The following is a 15,162-nucleotide window of genomic DNA, read 5'->3' as shown; positions in this document are numbered from 1 at the left end:
GGGGGCTGGACTCGCCAGTGCAGACGTGGGTCAATACTTTTGCTGCTGCTTTCTCTTCTCCGGCAGCCTTCACCTTCTGCACTGGGGGAGTGCACAGCCTTCTGGCTATCTCAGAGACGGCCTCCTTCTCCAGCCCTGGACCCCTCAGAGTAGAGCTCCCCCCCCCGCTCCCGATTCCAGTCACCGGTGCCCCCTTTCCATCATTCCAGGGCTGAAATGGAGGATTCTTGGCTTTGGAGGGTCTGGCACCTTTTAGGACATGATACCTTTGTGACTCTTCCTTAACTATGGGGGGGCTTCCTGGGAGGGGGCAGAGGGGGGGGCTGTTTAGTGCTAATGCTAATCAGGGTTAACATCAATGGAATTTCACCAGTGTAAACGAGATTGGAAGATAGCCCTATGTTTCCAGCATTTGGAAGTATGTGGAAAATAGCTTTGTTTTTTTCCATCATGGTCGGTCGCGGGTAGTTAGTAAAGCGTATGTGGGCAGTGTTCTTATGCTCATCTCAACTTCTCCATCATCTTGTTTCTCTGTAACCCATATTAATAGCAGTGTGGATCTTTGTCTCCTTCTAATGACTGGACCGCGTAAAGACACTTCCGTCTGCTCCTCCTCCAAGAGCCCTGCAAATCTGTGGCTATCCGCTTTATAGCCACGGGCCATGTTTGCAGCTCGGACGCAGATTCAGAGTTTGCATCCACGCAGGGCTCTGCCGCACAGAGTCACCCGGCCCTCAGGCCGCAGCTCGGCTCTCTCAATCATGCTGTGATGTGGGGCACAACCCCGCTGGGCATTCTGGGAGGCGTAGTCCCCAGCTCGCATGGCCCGGACGGAGGAGGTAAACTACAGTTCCCGGAAGGTAGCTCGGCCATGTGCTGCTGTGCAGTGAGCCAAGCGCCATTTTGAAAGAGGTGTCGTCGTACTTTAGACTCCCAGGCAACAAGGATGGGCACTGTGGGTGTCAGAGCCGCCGCGGCTGCGTAGGAGTGTCAAAGACCCCCAACGGGAGGGCAGTGCTGCATGGGAGGGCCCAGGATCGTAGCCTCCCTGGCCGGAGCGGGGAAGATGGTATGGTGGGGGCGGAGCGGGTGGCGGGTCAGGAGGTCTCTGGGGAGAAGTGGGGAGTGGTTGGGGGTCAGGGGCTTCGGACAGCTCTGCGTCCCCTGCTGCGCGGCAACTTGTAGAGCCCTGCAAATCTGCAGATGCCCACTTTATAGCCGCAGATCTCTGCATCCGCGGACAGGTTTTGCAGGTCGCGGCTCGGATGCAGATACAAATTTTGTATCCATGCAGGGCTCTGTTAATGACTCTTCTGCACTAACTGAACAGGGTTTAAATTGTGGTTGAGTCTAGAAGCTAAACGCCTCTAGATATTTTAAATGAGAGACTGAATTTCCTCTTGTACAAGCAGGGGAATTCCAAGCGGGAGTGGGGAGGCGGTATTCTCTCTGTTTCAAGACTTAGTAAGACCAGGTTCAGGAACACTGCATCCAGTTCTGGTGTCCACACTTCAACCAGGATTTTGAGAAATTGGAAAGGGTTCAGGAAACAGCCAAAGAATGAGCTGCAGTCTGGAAATCATGCTTCATAGTGAGAGACTTAAGAAGCTCTATATGGTTAGTTTACCCAAGAGAGGGTGAACAGGGGATTATTTTTCCCAGTCTGCAAGTACCTGCATGGGAAAGAGATTTCTGACTCTAGGTAGCTCTGCCATCTACCAAAAAAGGCATAACAAGATCCAGTTCTGGAAGCTGAAACTAGACAAATTCAGACGAGAGAAAAAAGTGCAAATTTTCATCAGCGAGAGTAATTAAGCATTGGAACAGGGCAGCAGCAGATTCTCCATCGCTTGGAGTCTCTCTAGCAAGGCTGGATGGCTTTCTAAACGGTACACTCTGGCTCAAGTAGAAGTTATGGGCTTGATACAAAAATGATTGGGTGAGTCTCTCTGGTCTGTGTTATACAGGAGGTAAGATGTGACAAGCGTAATGGTCCCTTCTGGCATTAAAATCTGACTGGAAGGCGTTCTCTAGCTCAAGCATTGGTGGCTTATGCATTTAGCACTAAAGGTTCTGGGTTCAATCCCCACAGCTGAGCTAGCCAGGAGTTTACGGCAGGTCCATCTGGAATTGTCTATAGTATCCCCGGTGGGAGTATCTAAGCACTACTTAAAATTACTGCTGTGGTTTCTTTGTTTCAAGGCTGATGCTGTATTCTTCGGGTCTTTTAATGCTAACAAAATTATATCCTTTGTAATACAACCAGTGAGCAACTTTCACGTTGCCAAATCAGTATGTCACAAAATACACTTTTGCTAGGACCCATTCAGATGTACTTCCAGGATCACAAGGACCCATCTTGAATTCCCAACCCCAATCATGCTTAATTATATAGACACGAGTGTCTTTACTGCCCACCTGTGTCCGTGGCATAGGAAATACTTTCCTCTTTCCCAGAGAATAGAGAGTAAAAAAAACCAAAAAACAAAAAACGGAGTGAGTTGTACTTAAAGAATCAAATGACTGCTTGGGTGGGTTTGATTAAAATCCAAGAATTAAACGTATTTAGATACACAGTTGCATACTTGCCGTATGTTTTATTTTTACATGTTTAATTAAAGTCATTTGCCTGGAGGGCTGCACACAGTAGCTGTGTGTATTCATCGAGTCTGAGGAACAACTTTGCTCTGCCAGCACCTGGAGTGGATGTTTTATAAGAAACATTTTGATTGTCAAAAAAATTCAGCCAGGTGAAAAACTGAAGAAACGTTGACAAAGGTTTTCAGGGGGGGCTCCAATACAAAGTTTTTATTTTTCAATACAAAAAAATCATTACACTCAAAAGGCTGGAAAATTCAGCCAGCTGTGAAAATAACTCTTTGGTGCCATCATGACAGTAAAGGTGGGCAAACAGGTTTTGTGTCTGGGCGAGTACATTTTGATTTTGCAAGGCTGTGCTCTGGGATATAGATTCCATGGCATACAGGGACCACAGTGATCATCTAGGTGGACCCCCTGTATTGCACAGGCCAAAGAATTTCCCTAAAATACTTTCTAGAGCAGGTCTCTTAGAGAAACACCCAGTCTTGATTTAAAAATGGCCTGTGATGGAGAATCCACCATGATCTCTAGTGTTTTGTTCCAGTGGTTCATTACCCTCACTGTTAATTTATGCCCTAGACTGAAGAGCCCATTATTAAATATTTGTTCCCCAGTGGATACTTACAGACTGTGATCAAGTCACCCCTTTAACCTTCTTTGTTACACTAAATAGATCAAGCTCCTTGCATGTCTCACTATAAGGCAGGTTTCTAATCCCTTAATCATTCTCGTGGCTCCTCTCTAAACCTTCTCCAATTTATCTACATCCTTCTTGAATAGTGGACACCAGAAGAGGATGCAGAATTCCAACAGGCAGTGCCAAATTCAGAGGTAAAATAACCTCTCTCCTCCTATTCAAGATTCCCCTGTTAATGCATCGAGGGATGGCATTAGCCCTTTTGATGACAGCATTGCCCTGGGAGCTCACGTTCAGATGCCTATCCACAAGGCCCTCCACATCTTTTTCCAAAGTCACTGCTTCCCAGGTTAGAGTCCCCTGTTGTGTAGGTATGGCCTGCAGTCTTTGTTCCTAGATGTATACGTTTACATATAGCCGTATTAAAACACGCATTGTTTGCTTGCACCAATCCAGATTGCTCTGTATCAGTGACCTGTTTTCTCCATTATTTACCACTCCCCCTATCTTTGTGTCCTCTGCAAACCTTCTCAGTGATGATTTTGTTTTCTTTGGGGATCATGGATAAAAATGTTACGTAGCGTAGGGCCGAGGACCAAACTCTGCAGGTCCCCACTAGAAACACACACGCTCGGTGATGATTCCCTGTTTTACAATTACATGTTGAGACCTATCAGTCAATTTTAAGTCCATTTAATGGCGTGCCGTGTTAGTTTTGTATTGTGCTAGTTTTTTAATCAAAATGTTGTGTGGTACCAAGTCCAATGCCTTACCGAAGTCTATGTCTATGACGTCAGCACTGCTACCATTATCAACCAAGCTTGTAATCTCATAAAAAATAATTGAGCTGTTTGACAATATATATGTTCTATAAACCCATGGTGATTGGCATTAACTATATTACCTTTGTATTATTGTATATTACCTTTGTATTATATTAACTATATTACCTTTTCTTCCAGTCTTCTGAAACTTCCCTGGTGTTCCAAGACTTAATGAAAATCAACATCAATGGTCTGTGAGCGTTTCAGCCAGCTCTTTGAAAACTCTTGGAGGCAAATTATCTGGACCTGATGATTTAAAAATTTCTACCTTTAGTAGCTTCGGTTTAACACCCCGTCAAGATACTAGTAGACTGGAACGAGTGTTATCAGATGACATGACTACATCATCTGTTCTTTTTCCATATACAGAACAGAAATATGTCCTGGACTTTTCTGCCTTTTTTGAAGTATTATTGATAGTCCTACCACTTCCACCGAGTAATGGATCAGTACCATTGACAGGGTTCTTTTTGTTCCTCATATATTTAAACTTCTTGTTGTTTTTAACTCTGCTGGCCATCGAACTCTCCATGTGTCCCTTTGCTTCCCTTTTCAATTTTCTATAATTCCTAGCTTCTGATTTATATCCGTTACTATCAACTTCCCTTTTCTTCCATTTGTTCTATACCAGGGGTGGCCAAACTTACTGACCCTCCAAGACACATATGATAATCTTCAGAAGTTTGAGAGCCAGGTGCACCTGCCAGGGCTTGGGGCTTCAGCCCTGTGGGGCACACCTGCTGGGGCTCCAGGCTTCAGCCCCATTCCTGCTGAAGCCTTGAGCCCCAATAGGTGCCTGCCATGAAGCCCTGAGACACACCCCCCCAAAAAAGCCCCTAAGCCCACCACCCTTCTGCAGGGCAAAAGCCCTGAGCTTCCGCTGCCCCAGTCTGATAGGTGGAGAATGGGGGGAAGTGTGGGGGGCTCAGCGAGCCGCACTTTAACTATAAAAAGTCCATGCAGCTCACGAGCCGCAGTTTGGCCACACCTGTTCTACACTATGTTTTTTTTTATAGCTGCTTTCATTTCTCCTCTAAAACCAGGTCTGTCTTTTACCCATTACAGCCTTCTTCCTCGATGTGGGACTGTGACTTTTTGGACATCTAGTCAAATGTTCTTAAACAATTCCCAATTATCATTCACAGTTTTCTGATTAAATTCTTCCTCCCAGCTGATTTGGCTCATAAGTGTTTTAGGCTTTATGAAATTGGCCCTCTTAAAGCAGCAGGTCTATATATTACTGGGTTGGACTTTATTCAGTTTGTACATTATAAATGCGACCAAATCAGGGTCACTTGTACTGAGGCGACCATTAACTTTTAGTTCTTTGATCAGTTCCTTTTTATCTGTCAAGTTGAGGTCAAATATAGCATTCCTCTGTGTTGGCTGTAACACTGTTTGAATTAGGAATTTGTCAGCTGTAATATTAAGAAATTTCGAGGATGACTTAGTACCTGCATCATGAGACCTGCAGCATCTGTCGCTTAGACTGAAGTCCCCATGCAGATTTTTGTTCCCTACACATTGTGTTATAACCAGCTGCTCATGCACCTGCCATCCTGTTCCCCAGTGTGATTTGGTGACCTGAAGCAGACACCAACGAATACCCAAGCTTGTGCTTTATCTGTTAGGACGCTGACCCATACGCATTCAAGATCATTTTCCAAATTGTCAATGACTCGGAAACTGGTAATGCTATTTTTGATGTATTATTTCCTCCAACACCTGGAGCGTTTACCACAAAATAGAGCACACGTTTGCTAGCTAGATTTTTGTTAATTAAATCGTTTTTTGCTGAACATTCATAAGTGGAGCAAAATTAATCGTCTGACATATTTTCACTGTTTGTTATTCACCAGCATTTCTTTCCTTGACAACTTCGTCCGTTAGTAGAGCCCAACGTATGCAAAGGTTCTTTATTTAGAAAGTCAATGCATTTACTTTTAGGAAGTTAAGGGTTTTGTTGAAAAGGTGACTATGGGATGCAAATTATACCATCCCCACCCAAAAAAGATCCTCTTTTTGACTGACTTTCCACAATGTGTCGTTTGGGATGAGGGTGTTTTTTGGCTGTTTGGGGCTCTTTTGTGCAAAGGGCAAAAAATTCAGCAAGGCCTTTTGTGACTATTTCACACAGTCCTCGTGTTTCAATTACCAAGCCATTTCCTTGAGACTATGAATGCAAAGTTTCCCTCAAAACCAAGGTGTACAGGTGTTTGCAATGCAACATATGCCTCAGAAAATGTCTTTGGTATCCCCACACAGTGTCAGAAAAACTCTACTCTCTGTAGGAACGGTGATTATGGTTATCTGGATCACAAGCTCTTTCAGAGATGAAATTTAATGTCAGCTTGTGTCCTTGGTGTCTGTCCCTGGATTCTCCGTTGCTAGCTGCATCTATTCCGTGATCCTGGTGCAGACCTTAGAGCTTGTCTGCCCTTAAAAGGCTGTAACCACGCCACTGTAGCGCTTCAGTGTAGACACAACCGATGCCCACGGGAGGGGTTTCCCTGTAGGTGTCGGCAGTCCGTGTCCCCGAGAGGCGGTCGCTAAGGCAATGGAAGAATTCATTCTTTGACCTAGCACTGTCTACACCAGGGGTTAGGTCGGCCTAGCTACATCTCCCAAGCCCCTGAAAGACAGAGCTATGCCACTGTAAGACCCCAGTGTAGACCAGCCATCCGTGATAGTTTGCTTCATGGCCAGTCCAGTGTTGGCTGAGAGATCTTTCCTCCTTCCTATTACTGTCTCCGCTCCTCTTTCACTAGAGACCTGATCCAAAGTCCAATGTACTCCTCGGAAAGACTCCATTGACCTCACTGGGTTTTGGATCAAGCCCGAGATATCTTACAGCTCCGGGGACATGCTTTGTCACTTGACTTGAGCCTTACCATTTCTCTCTTGGAAGCAGCAGGAATTAGCGTGTCTTGGGGCTGGTCTACCCTGAAAACTTACATCAGCGTAGTTACATCTCTCAGGGATCCACACCCCTGAAACACATAGCTAGGCTGACCTAACCCCCGGTGTAGACAGCGCGAGGTCAACAGAAGAATTATTTCCTTGGCCGACCTATCACCTATCTGGGAGGCGGATAATCCATGCTGAGGGGAGAACCCCTCTCCTCGGCAGAGTCAGTGGAAAGCTTCAAGTCTAGACAAGCCCACGGTCTCTCTTTCTAGCTGTCCTCAGGTTGGTCTTCACCTGCACACCTCCTCGTGGCCTGAGGTTGTGCTACAGGCCGCCCACCTCAGTTTCTGCCTTTAAGGGGCTTCTTAAATAAATTCCACACAGGTTTCTTTGTCCAATAAGGCCCCCTTTCCCAAGGGTCTAATTTATTGACCGAAGACACAAAACAAAACTTAGTCCCGGGGCTTCTCTTCTCCCCGGAGTCTGCTCTCTGTAGCTCTTCCCTGCCTTGCCAGGCCACTCTCAGCCCTAGCTGGCTGAGTGTCTTTCTGCTACTGCGGAGTGGTAAGAAGTGGGGCAGAGTCGGTCAGGGCTAGTGGTCCGAGCCAGGTGTCAAGCCGAGGGTCAGAACCGGGAGTCGAGTTGGAGTCGGAAGCCAGAGGATGAGCCGGGACTGGTAGCTAGTGGTCAGGGCAGAGCGTAGGTGCAGGAGTCAGAGAGGAGGTGGGGATCAGGCATGAGGCAGGAACTGAGGGCAAGCACACAGGAGTGAGGCAGAAACCAGGAGCAGGGCAGAGCAGGATCTGGGACCAGGGGTTGAATGCAGATCACAGGAGACAGGCTAAGAATGGGGTCCGATGTGGGGCACACCACCGTCTGTGGGGTGGCTCGCACAGCCCACCCTGCAGACTTGGGTTGTGGGTGTGAGCCACTCAGGCTCCCGCCAGCCTGGGGCGTTCTGATGGGACGTCGTGTGGGGCCCAATCTTCTGGGGCTGGAGGGGTGCTGCTCTGTCTGTCTCTCTTGGTGGTATGAGGGAGTCTGAGACCCAGGGCCCCTGCAGCCCTGGGTTCTAGACCTGCACCCTCAGATCCTTATGTGATGCCTTCTGTCCTTGGCCATCTTCAGCCCCCTGGGGCTCTGGTAGCTTTCTGCTCCGTCTCTGCTCTGCTCTTCCTCTGGAGTCCCTCCCTGCTGCTCTTTGCGGGGGAATGAGCCACTCCCTGCTCAGGTGTGCTACCTCCTTAGTAACTAGGTTGGCTGGCTCCACGGCTGTAGCCCTCAAACCATCCTGTTACCCCAGACTCGGGACTTGTCTGGCCCCGGTTACCATAGTACCTCAGCCCCTCACACCCTTCACCGTCATTATTCTCACAGCCCCTCAGGAGGTAGTGCAATAACACTATCCCATTGTACAGATGGGGAACTGAGGCACCAAGAGGCTTCACTGCAGAGTGAGCCCAGGGCCGGGCACCCGGCTTAGCCTAGCCTGGGGCTGAACAGACACACTGCAAAGCCCTACCCCAATTACTGCATCCTCACTGGCACTGCGCTCCCCTGTGCGTGCCGGTAGGACCCCTGGGGCAAGGTCCTGTGGTTCTTTGTGCTGCTCCGATTCGTTGTGGGAGAACTTGCTGGTCCCTCTGGGCACGGGGGAAGGAGTGGGATTTTTCCTGTCCTCATTGCAAAGTGGGTGGCTTACACACCATTGCCAACCCTCCAGGATAGTCCTGGAATCTCCAGGAATTAAAGATTGATCTTTAATTAAAGATTATGTCATGTGATGAAATCTCCAGGAATAGATCCAACCAAAATTGGCAACCCTAGTTACCAGACGCAATGAAAGCAGAACCTGGCTTAGCCACCCTGGGCCAGGCCAGCTAGCCTGGGTTGAATGCCCCACTAAACTCAGGCCAGAGGGTTTTGTGTGTGGATGGGAGGGAGTTAAAGGAAATTCCCAGGTCAAAGGCCAGACTAACTGCAGTGAAAACAGATCCTAAGGAACATGCCAAAGGGCACCCAGGGTGTCAGTGGCAGAATGGGGAGCTGAACCTGAAGTGATCCCTGGCACCACCCCACCTCTCCTTCTGCCAAACATCATCAGTTCTATTGTATTACTGCTTGACGGGGGTCATTTCTCCAGCAGAAGTGACTCTGAGCAGGGCTCTGGAGTCAGAGAGAAAGTGTCGGTTTCCTGGTCTCCAGAATATTTATCAGCCTGAGGCCGGAATATTCCTCCGACTCAGCACATCTGTCCTCTCACTGGGTAGATTCCTTTGGCTGCTGTTTAGGACTTGGCTTTTTCTTTCTGGTGTGCCATGTGACCCCCTCTCTGATGGGTACAAGACAGACTCCTGACTTCTCTCTCTGGGTTTTTACACTGGCTGAAATACCCAGGTCCCCCCAACCTGCCTGCAGAAGTGTGCAGCTCAGAGCTAATCGTTTTCCTGTCTGAGAGCAGAACATTTACAGGGATATTGTCCATTTTGTATATTGCAATCCCTGGCTTCCCACAGCACAGCATGGAGGGGAGAAAAACCACCCAGCAAGAGCTGTGTAAAAGTGATGGCGGGTTAACGCTGCTTGAACCCCATTAACTGCCCTGCACACTCTGTGACCCCTACTTCAGGCAGTTTGCAGAATGTAGCCAGGGGCTGGCAAGCAGTAGCCATGTGGCTACCAGTCAGCCACGTGCGTTAACTGGGGAGGAGTCATCAGGGGAGTGCAAAGCAAGGATTCTTCTGCACAGTGAGCCTGGGAGCCGCTGGTTTCCTTTGCTTTTGCTAGCCTCCCCCTCTGGCTAGGGGAGGAATATTAACCGACTTTAGCTACTACAGAGTTGTGTGTTCAGAACTAGCCCTCAGCATGAGTCTTCAGGGACTGAACGACAGGAACAACTCCTCCGTAGTAGGCTTATATCCTCTTATGCAGACCGGTCACTATAGGGGTGAGTCGCCTAGGTAATATGTGCTTACCTGCCTTTTAAAGGGACCTCTGAGGTATAGACAGGTCCCCGCCATACTGCGTCTTTTTTGCTCAGGCTACAATCACTAAACAACTCCAGATCGTCTCTTTGCGTCACGCCAGATGACTCAGTCCTTTCTAATTCCAGTGATAGCAAAAGGGACATTTCATGAAGGATTTGTTCTGTCTGGCTCAGCAGATCCCTGAGCAGCCAGGCGGGCACAAAACTCTCCCTGGAACAAACCAAACTCACTTCGGGTGCTGGAAATGTCAGGGTCCATGTTTCCTGCCTTTCTTACGGATGCCGTGGCCTCTGCTCAGAGCACATGAGAGACAAGGGTCGTCTTGCCCAGTGTCCTTAATGGATCATTTCCGATGAACATTTTGTATTTGGTAAAAACTCAGTGTAAGCCGTTCACGAGGCTGCCGCTGCAGGCATTACCCTGGCTGCAAAGACAATCGAGAAGCACCCATGCACGTGTGCGTAATGGAGAAGTGGCGTTCTCCACCAGACACGTCGAGTGCTCTAGCATGTCTCAGCCTGTGTGATTTATGCAGATAGCTCTGTCAAGAAATGACCAATTATTCTCCTTTGTAGGAAAATGCTTTTTATAGAGTTGCACAGAGAACAGACAGGCTTCTGCCTCTGCGTGTCAGCTTTCACCTGGTTTTTGTTTCTGATGTTTGACAATATGGTTCTCTTTATTCTGCATTATTTGTCTGAGGCTGGCCTCCCAGCAGAGATCAGTGTCTCCTTGTGCTAGGTGCCGTACAGATCCAGGATATGGCATTTTTTGCCCTGAAGAGCTTATTATCTAAACAGAAACACGTGGGAGAGAGGAAGTATCCTGCATCTTTGAAGGGGCTTAGCCTGGATGACCCTTGCGGTCCCTAGTATCCTTAGCTCCAGTTCTCCACATAGATCTAAGGCACCAGAAGATAAAATGAATTGCCCAGGGTCATCTGAAAAGTCAACGGTCCAGCCAAGAATCACACCCACATTTCTGCCCAGTGCTGTACCCACAAAATCACCCTGCCTCTCTCTGTTGCTAATGCTGATGACCCAACCCTGCAAACACGGATTGTCAGATGCAGCGCTTGCCACCACGAGTAGCCCCATTAGCTTCAATTGCTTCCATCTGGGGCAGATGTAACCCTTCAAGGGAAAGATCAGCCTACAATGGTAGCTAAAATAAAACCACGTTTGGCTTTGTGGCCATGAATGGTGAGGTCTCGCTGCGAGAAGCACTGCTGGGCTAAGGGTGCCTGATCGGCAAACGCCTGGTGAAATGAAGTGGGTAAGAGGGGACAGTCATGACATATAACATTGCTAATAAAAAAACAAGCACAAATTGCAGGAGGGGGGAACACGGGCACCAGGTGGAGCCCCCCTTTGAGGAAGCTAGCCCCTGGCTCTGCCCCTTCTGTCCGTGCCTTCCTTTTGCCCCCGGGCTGGAGCCCCTCACTGCTCTTGCAGCCAGAGCCCTGAGACCTCCCATGCCCCCCCGTGGTGACTGGAGCAATGAGTTTCCCTCCCCACCTGGAGGAGCCCCAGGCTGGCCAAAGCCCAGGGCACTGAGCCCCCCCGCCCCTGCCTGGAGGAGCACTGGCCAAACCTCCCCCCCCCACCTGCCAGGAGGAGCCCCGAACCGCCCCACACTTGCCCGAAGGACCCCGGGGCTAGCCGCAGCTGTGCCGCACCTCCCCTCCCCTCCCTTCTCCAGCTCCCAAGGCACCTGGGAAAAGTCGCACCGCGACAGCGTCTCTTCCTGAAGAAGAACCGGAGCTTGTGCTATGCCCCATGCAGGTTCCAGGGCGGCGGAAGGGGCGGTATGCGTTACTCACCTTCCTGGGCTCCTCACCTCTTGAACAATGCGAGCTCTGGAGTCCAGGGCGATGACTGAGGAACCCAGGAAGCTGAATAGCACATGCCACCTCCTCTGCTGCCCCGGAACCTGCATGGGACATAATAAAAAGCAAAAACTTCCCCGGCCAAACCTGCATCCGATGGCAGTGGCAGGGGAGGCTTTCTACCCGCCACCCATGAGGGGGAAATGGGGTTGCCAATTTTGGCTGGTCGCCTTCCTGGAGGTGTCATCACATGACATAATCTTTCATTAAAGGTTAATCTTTAATTTCTGGAGACTCCAGGACAATCCTAGGGGCAACTAGTTCAAAGGGCAATGCCATTGCTGAGCATGAGAGCGCGCGAGAGCAGGGCTGAGGCTGGCAAACTCCACTAAATTTCCGACCTCAGCGACCGTTCCGACCTCAGCTGGTTTGCTGCGAACCGCGCTCTTCATTGTCTCATTGTTTCTTTGCTTCCCCCCTCCCTTTCCCTCTATTACATGTGTCTGTCCAAAGAACAGGCATAATCAATACTGCGATCATCCAGTCCAGGGTTCTCAAACTGGGGGTCCAGACCCCTCCGAGGGTTACAAGGTTCTAGCTGTCAGCCTCCACCCCAAACCCCACTTTGCATCCAGCATTTATAATGCTGTTTAAAAACACTTTTTTGTATATTTAATTTATAAGGGGGGGGTCACACTCAGAGGCTTGCTGTGTGAAAGGGGTCACCAGTACAAAAGTTGGAGAACCCCTGATGGAGTCTGACCTCCTGCAGGACACAGGCCAGAGAACCTCAGCCATTCATTCAGTGTCAAGCCCAGAACTTCTCGTGGAGCTACAGCATATCTTTAGAAAGAGATTTAAAGGTCCAGGCTACACTACAGACCTATTCTGATGGGATCCTCAGAGTACAACCTAGACTGTGAGACCGCTGAGTCCCCTTAAGCACGTCAGCCTGGTTTGTCTCTCTCACTGCTGTCCTAGTGACAAACAGCAAAACCCCATCCGGGTGCTGTGATCCCGCAGGCAACAGGCAGGGACACACCCAGCGAAATTGCATGAATGCTCTTAAGCCGCTCATGAATTATACAGAGAGAGACACCAGCAAATCTCCCCAAGCCTTGCACCCCAGTGATGTCCTGTCTTACCCTGCTCATGGCCTTCTCTTGAACAGTGCAAGCTCATTAATTAGTTCGCCACTTCGGCAAAGGAAAGTGGAAATGCACCAGCCTTTGTAATCTGGCCAATTTCCCCAAGCACTTTAGACAAACTCATAGGTAAGGATAAAACATTAAACTAAGAGTACTAATTACAGAAAGAGATTTTAAGTGATTATAGGTGTTAGGCACAGAGGTCAAAGTTGGGTACATAAGAAATAAAAATAGAATCGCAGTCTAAATTCTAACTTTAACAGACTAAGCAGCTTTGAATCCAACAGCTTTTCTCACCCCACTGGATGTTCCAGGCAGTTTACAGTTCTTAATACGGAGGCTGAGTTCCCTTTTCAGCCTGGGACCAATCTCCCCACTCCAAAGTCTTTGTCTTCCCAACAGTCTTCCAGGTGTTGAGATGGGGGAGGAGAGAGGCCAAATGATGATATCACTATCCCTCTTTTATACTTTCCTCCAGCTGCTAGAAAGATCCTTGCTGAGTCACAGGAGTGAGGCCCCCTCCAGCTTGTCCGTGCCCTCTGCCAAGTCTCGGGGGGGGGGGGGGGGGGCATTGGGAGAGTGGATTCCCTTTAATGGGCCATCAACGCCTCTCTGGCCAATCTAGATGTAAATCTGTCTTTTCAGGTTTCAGAGTAACAGCCCTGTTAGTCTGTATTCGCAAAAAGAAAAGGAGGACTTGTGGCACCTTAGAGACTAACCAATTTATTTGAGCATAAGCTTTCGTGAGCTACAGCTCACTTCATCGGATGCATATCGTGGAAACTGCAGCAGACTTTATATATACACAGAGAATATGAAACAATACCTCCTCCCACCCCACTCTCCTGCTGGTAATAGCTTATCTAAAGTGATCATCAAGTTGGGCCATTTCCAGCACAAATCCAGGTTTTCTCACCCTCCGCCCCCCCCCCCCCACACACAAACTCACTCTCCTGCTGGTAATAGCCCATCCAAGGTGACAACTCTTTACACAATGTGCATGATAATCAAGTTGGGCCATTTCCTGCACAAATCCAGGTTCTCTCACCCCCTCACCCCCCTCCAAAAACACACACACATAAACTCACTCTCCTGCTGGTAATAGCCCATCCAAAGTGACCACTCTCCCTACAATGTGCATGATAATCAAGGTGGGCCATTTCCAGCACAAATTCAGGTTTTCTCACCCCCCACCCCCATATACACGCAAACTCACTCTCCTGCTGGTAATAGCTCATCCAAAGTGACCACTCTCCCTACAATGTGCATGGGAGCTGGCTCTGGGTATTTCCCGCTTACCACATGTTTCAGCCGCAAACACATAGCAACACTTCATAACTTCACACAGAGTGGCAGAACACACAATTCATCAGGATAGTAACGTTCAACAGATCAAGACTTTTTGAGTGACACCTCACAGGGTGTACTCTGTACGGAACATACCATAATCCTATCGCAGGGGTGAATATGGCGGTTCCAGGGTGTGACTTAGAGGTCCCGTGTCACACCTATATTGGTATAAATACGTCACACAGGGGTGTGAAAAATTCACATCCCAGAGCAACATCGTTATACCCATGTAACCCCCTGTGTGGACACTGCTATGTTGGCGGGATTGCTTTTCCCGTCAGCACAGCCACCGCCTGCCGGGGAGGTGGATTCGCTACGCCGATGGGAGAGAGTTTCATGGAAGCATTACCGCGGTGCAGCTGCATCGGTGCAGCCTTGTGAGTGTAGACGTGCCCAAAGACTTCAAGAGATGGAGGATCCACCCTGGCCCTAGGTAAGTTGTTCCAATGGCTAATTACCCTTGCTGTTAAAAAAAATGCATGCCTTCATTCGAGTTTGAACTGGTCTGTGTTCCTCTAGTTATTATGTAGTCCTGCCTTGAGTGCAGAGGCCTGGACTAGACAGCCGACTGAGGTTCCTCCCAATCCTACCCTTCTATGATTCTTCTATGATTCCTTTTCATTTATGAACATTCCAGTTCTTCAGAGGGGGAAACCATGTAAACATTTATTCCGGAGACATAAAGTGCTCTTTGGAGAAGGGGAGTGACTCCACTGTTGGGGTTTGGCTCAACACGGCCTTCAAACCCTGTGAGAACGAAGACCCATTTCACTTTTCAATGCTGTGCATTTGAACATTTCTGCTTTGCTTGCTCTGTGGAGAGGAGTTCTATGGTAAATGCAAACCCGAACCTCGTTACTCCAAACCCCATTGGTTGGTT

The 15,162-nt window shown here is 48.7% G+C and overlaps 1 long non-coding RNA gene across 1 annotated transcript in view; it reads left to right on the top strand.

Annotated features, from left to right (window-relative positions):
• Positions 1–5,838, top strand: part of LOC140908093 (uncharacterized) — a 42,543-nt gene extending 36,705 nt beyond the window's left edge. Inside the window, exon 4 of the long non-coding RNA XR_012157748.1 lies at positions 4,201–5,838. This is a non-coding gene — a long non-coding RNA (uncharacterized LOC140908093). The remainder of the gene's footprint in view (positions 1–4,200) is intronic.
• Positions 5,839–15,162: the final 9,324 nt, after the last annotated feature.

Source organism: Lepidochelys kempii, chromosome 3 (genome assembly GCF_965140285.1).
Source record: "Lepidochelys kempii isolate rLepKem1 chromosome 3, rLepKem1.hap1, whole genome shotgun sequence".
Lineage (NCBI taxonomy): Eukaryota > Metazoa > Chordata > Testudines > Cheloniidae > Lepidochelys > Lepidochelys kempii.
Note: the sequence above shows the minus strand (reverse complement) of the source record. Positions and strands in the feature narration are given on the sequence as shown.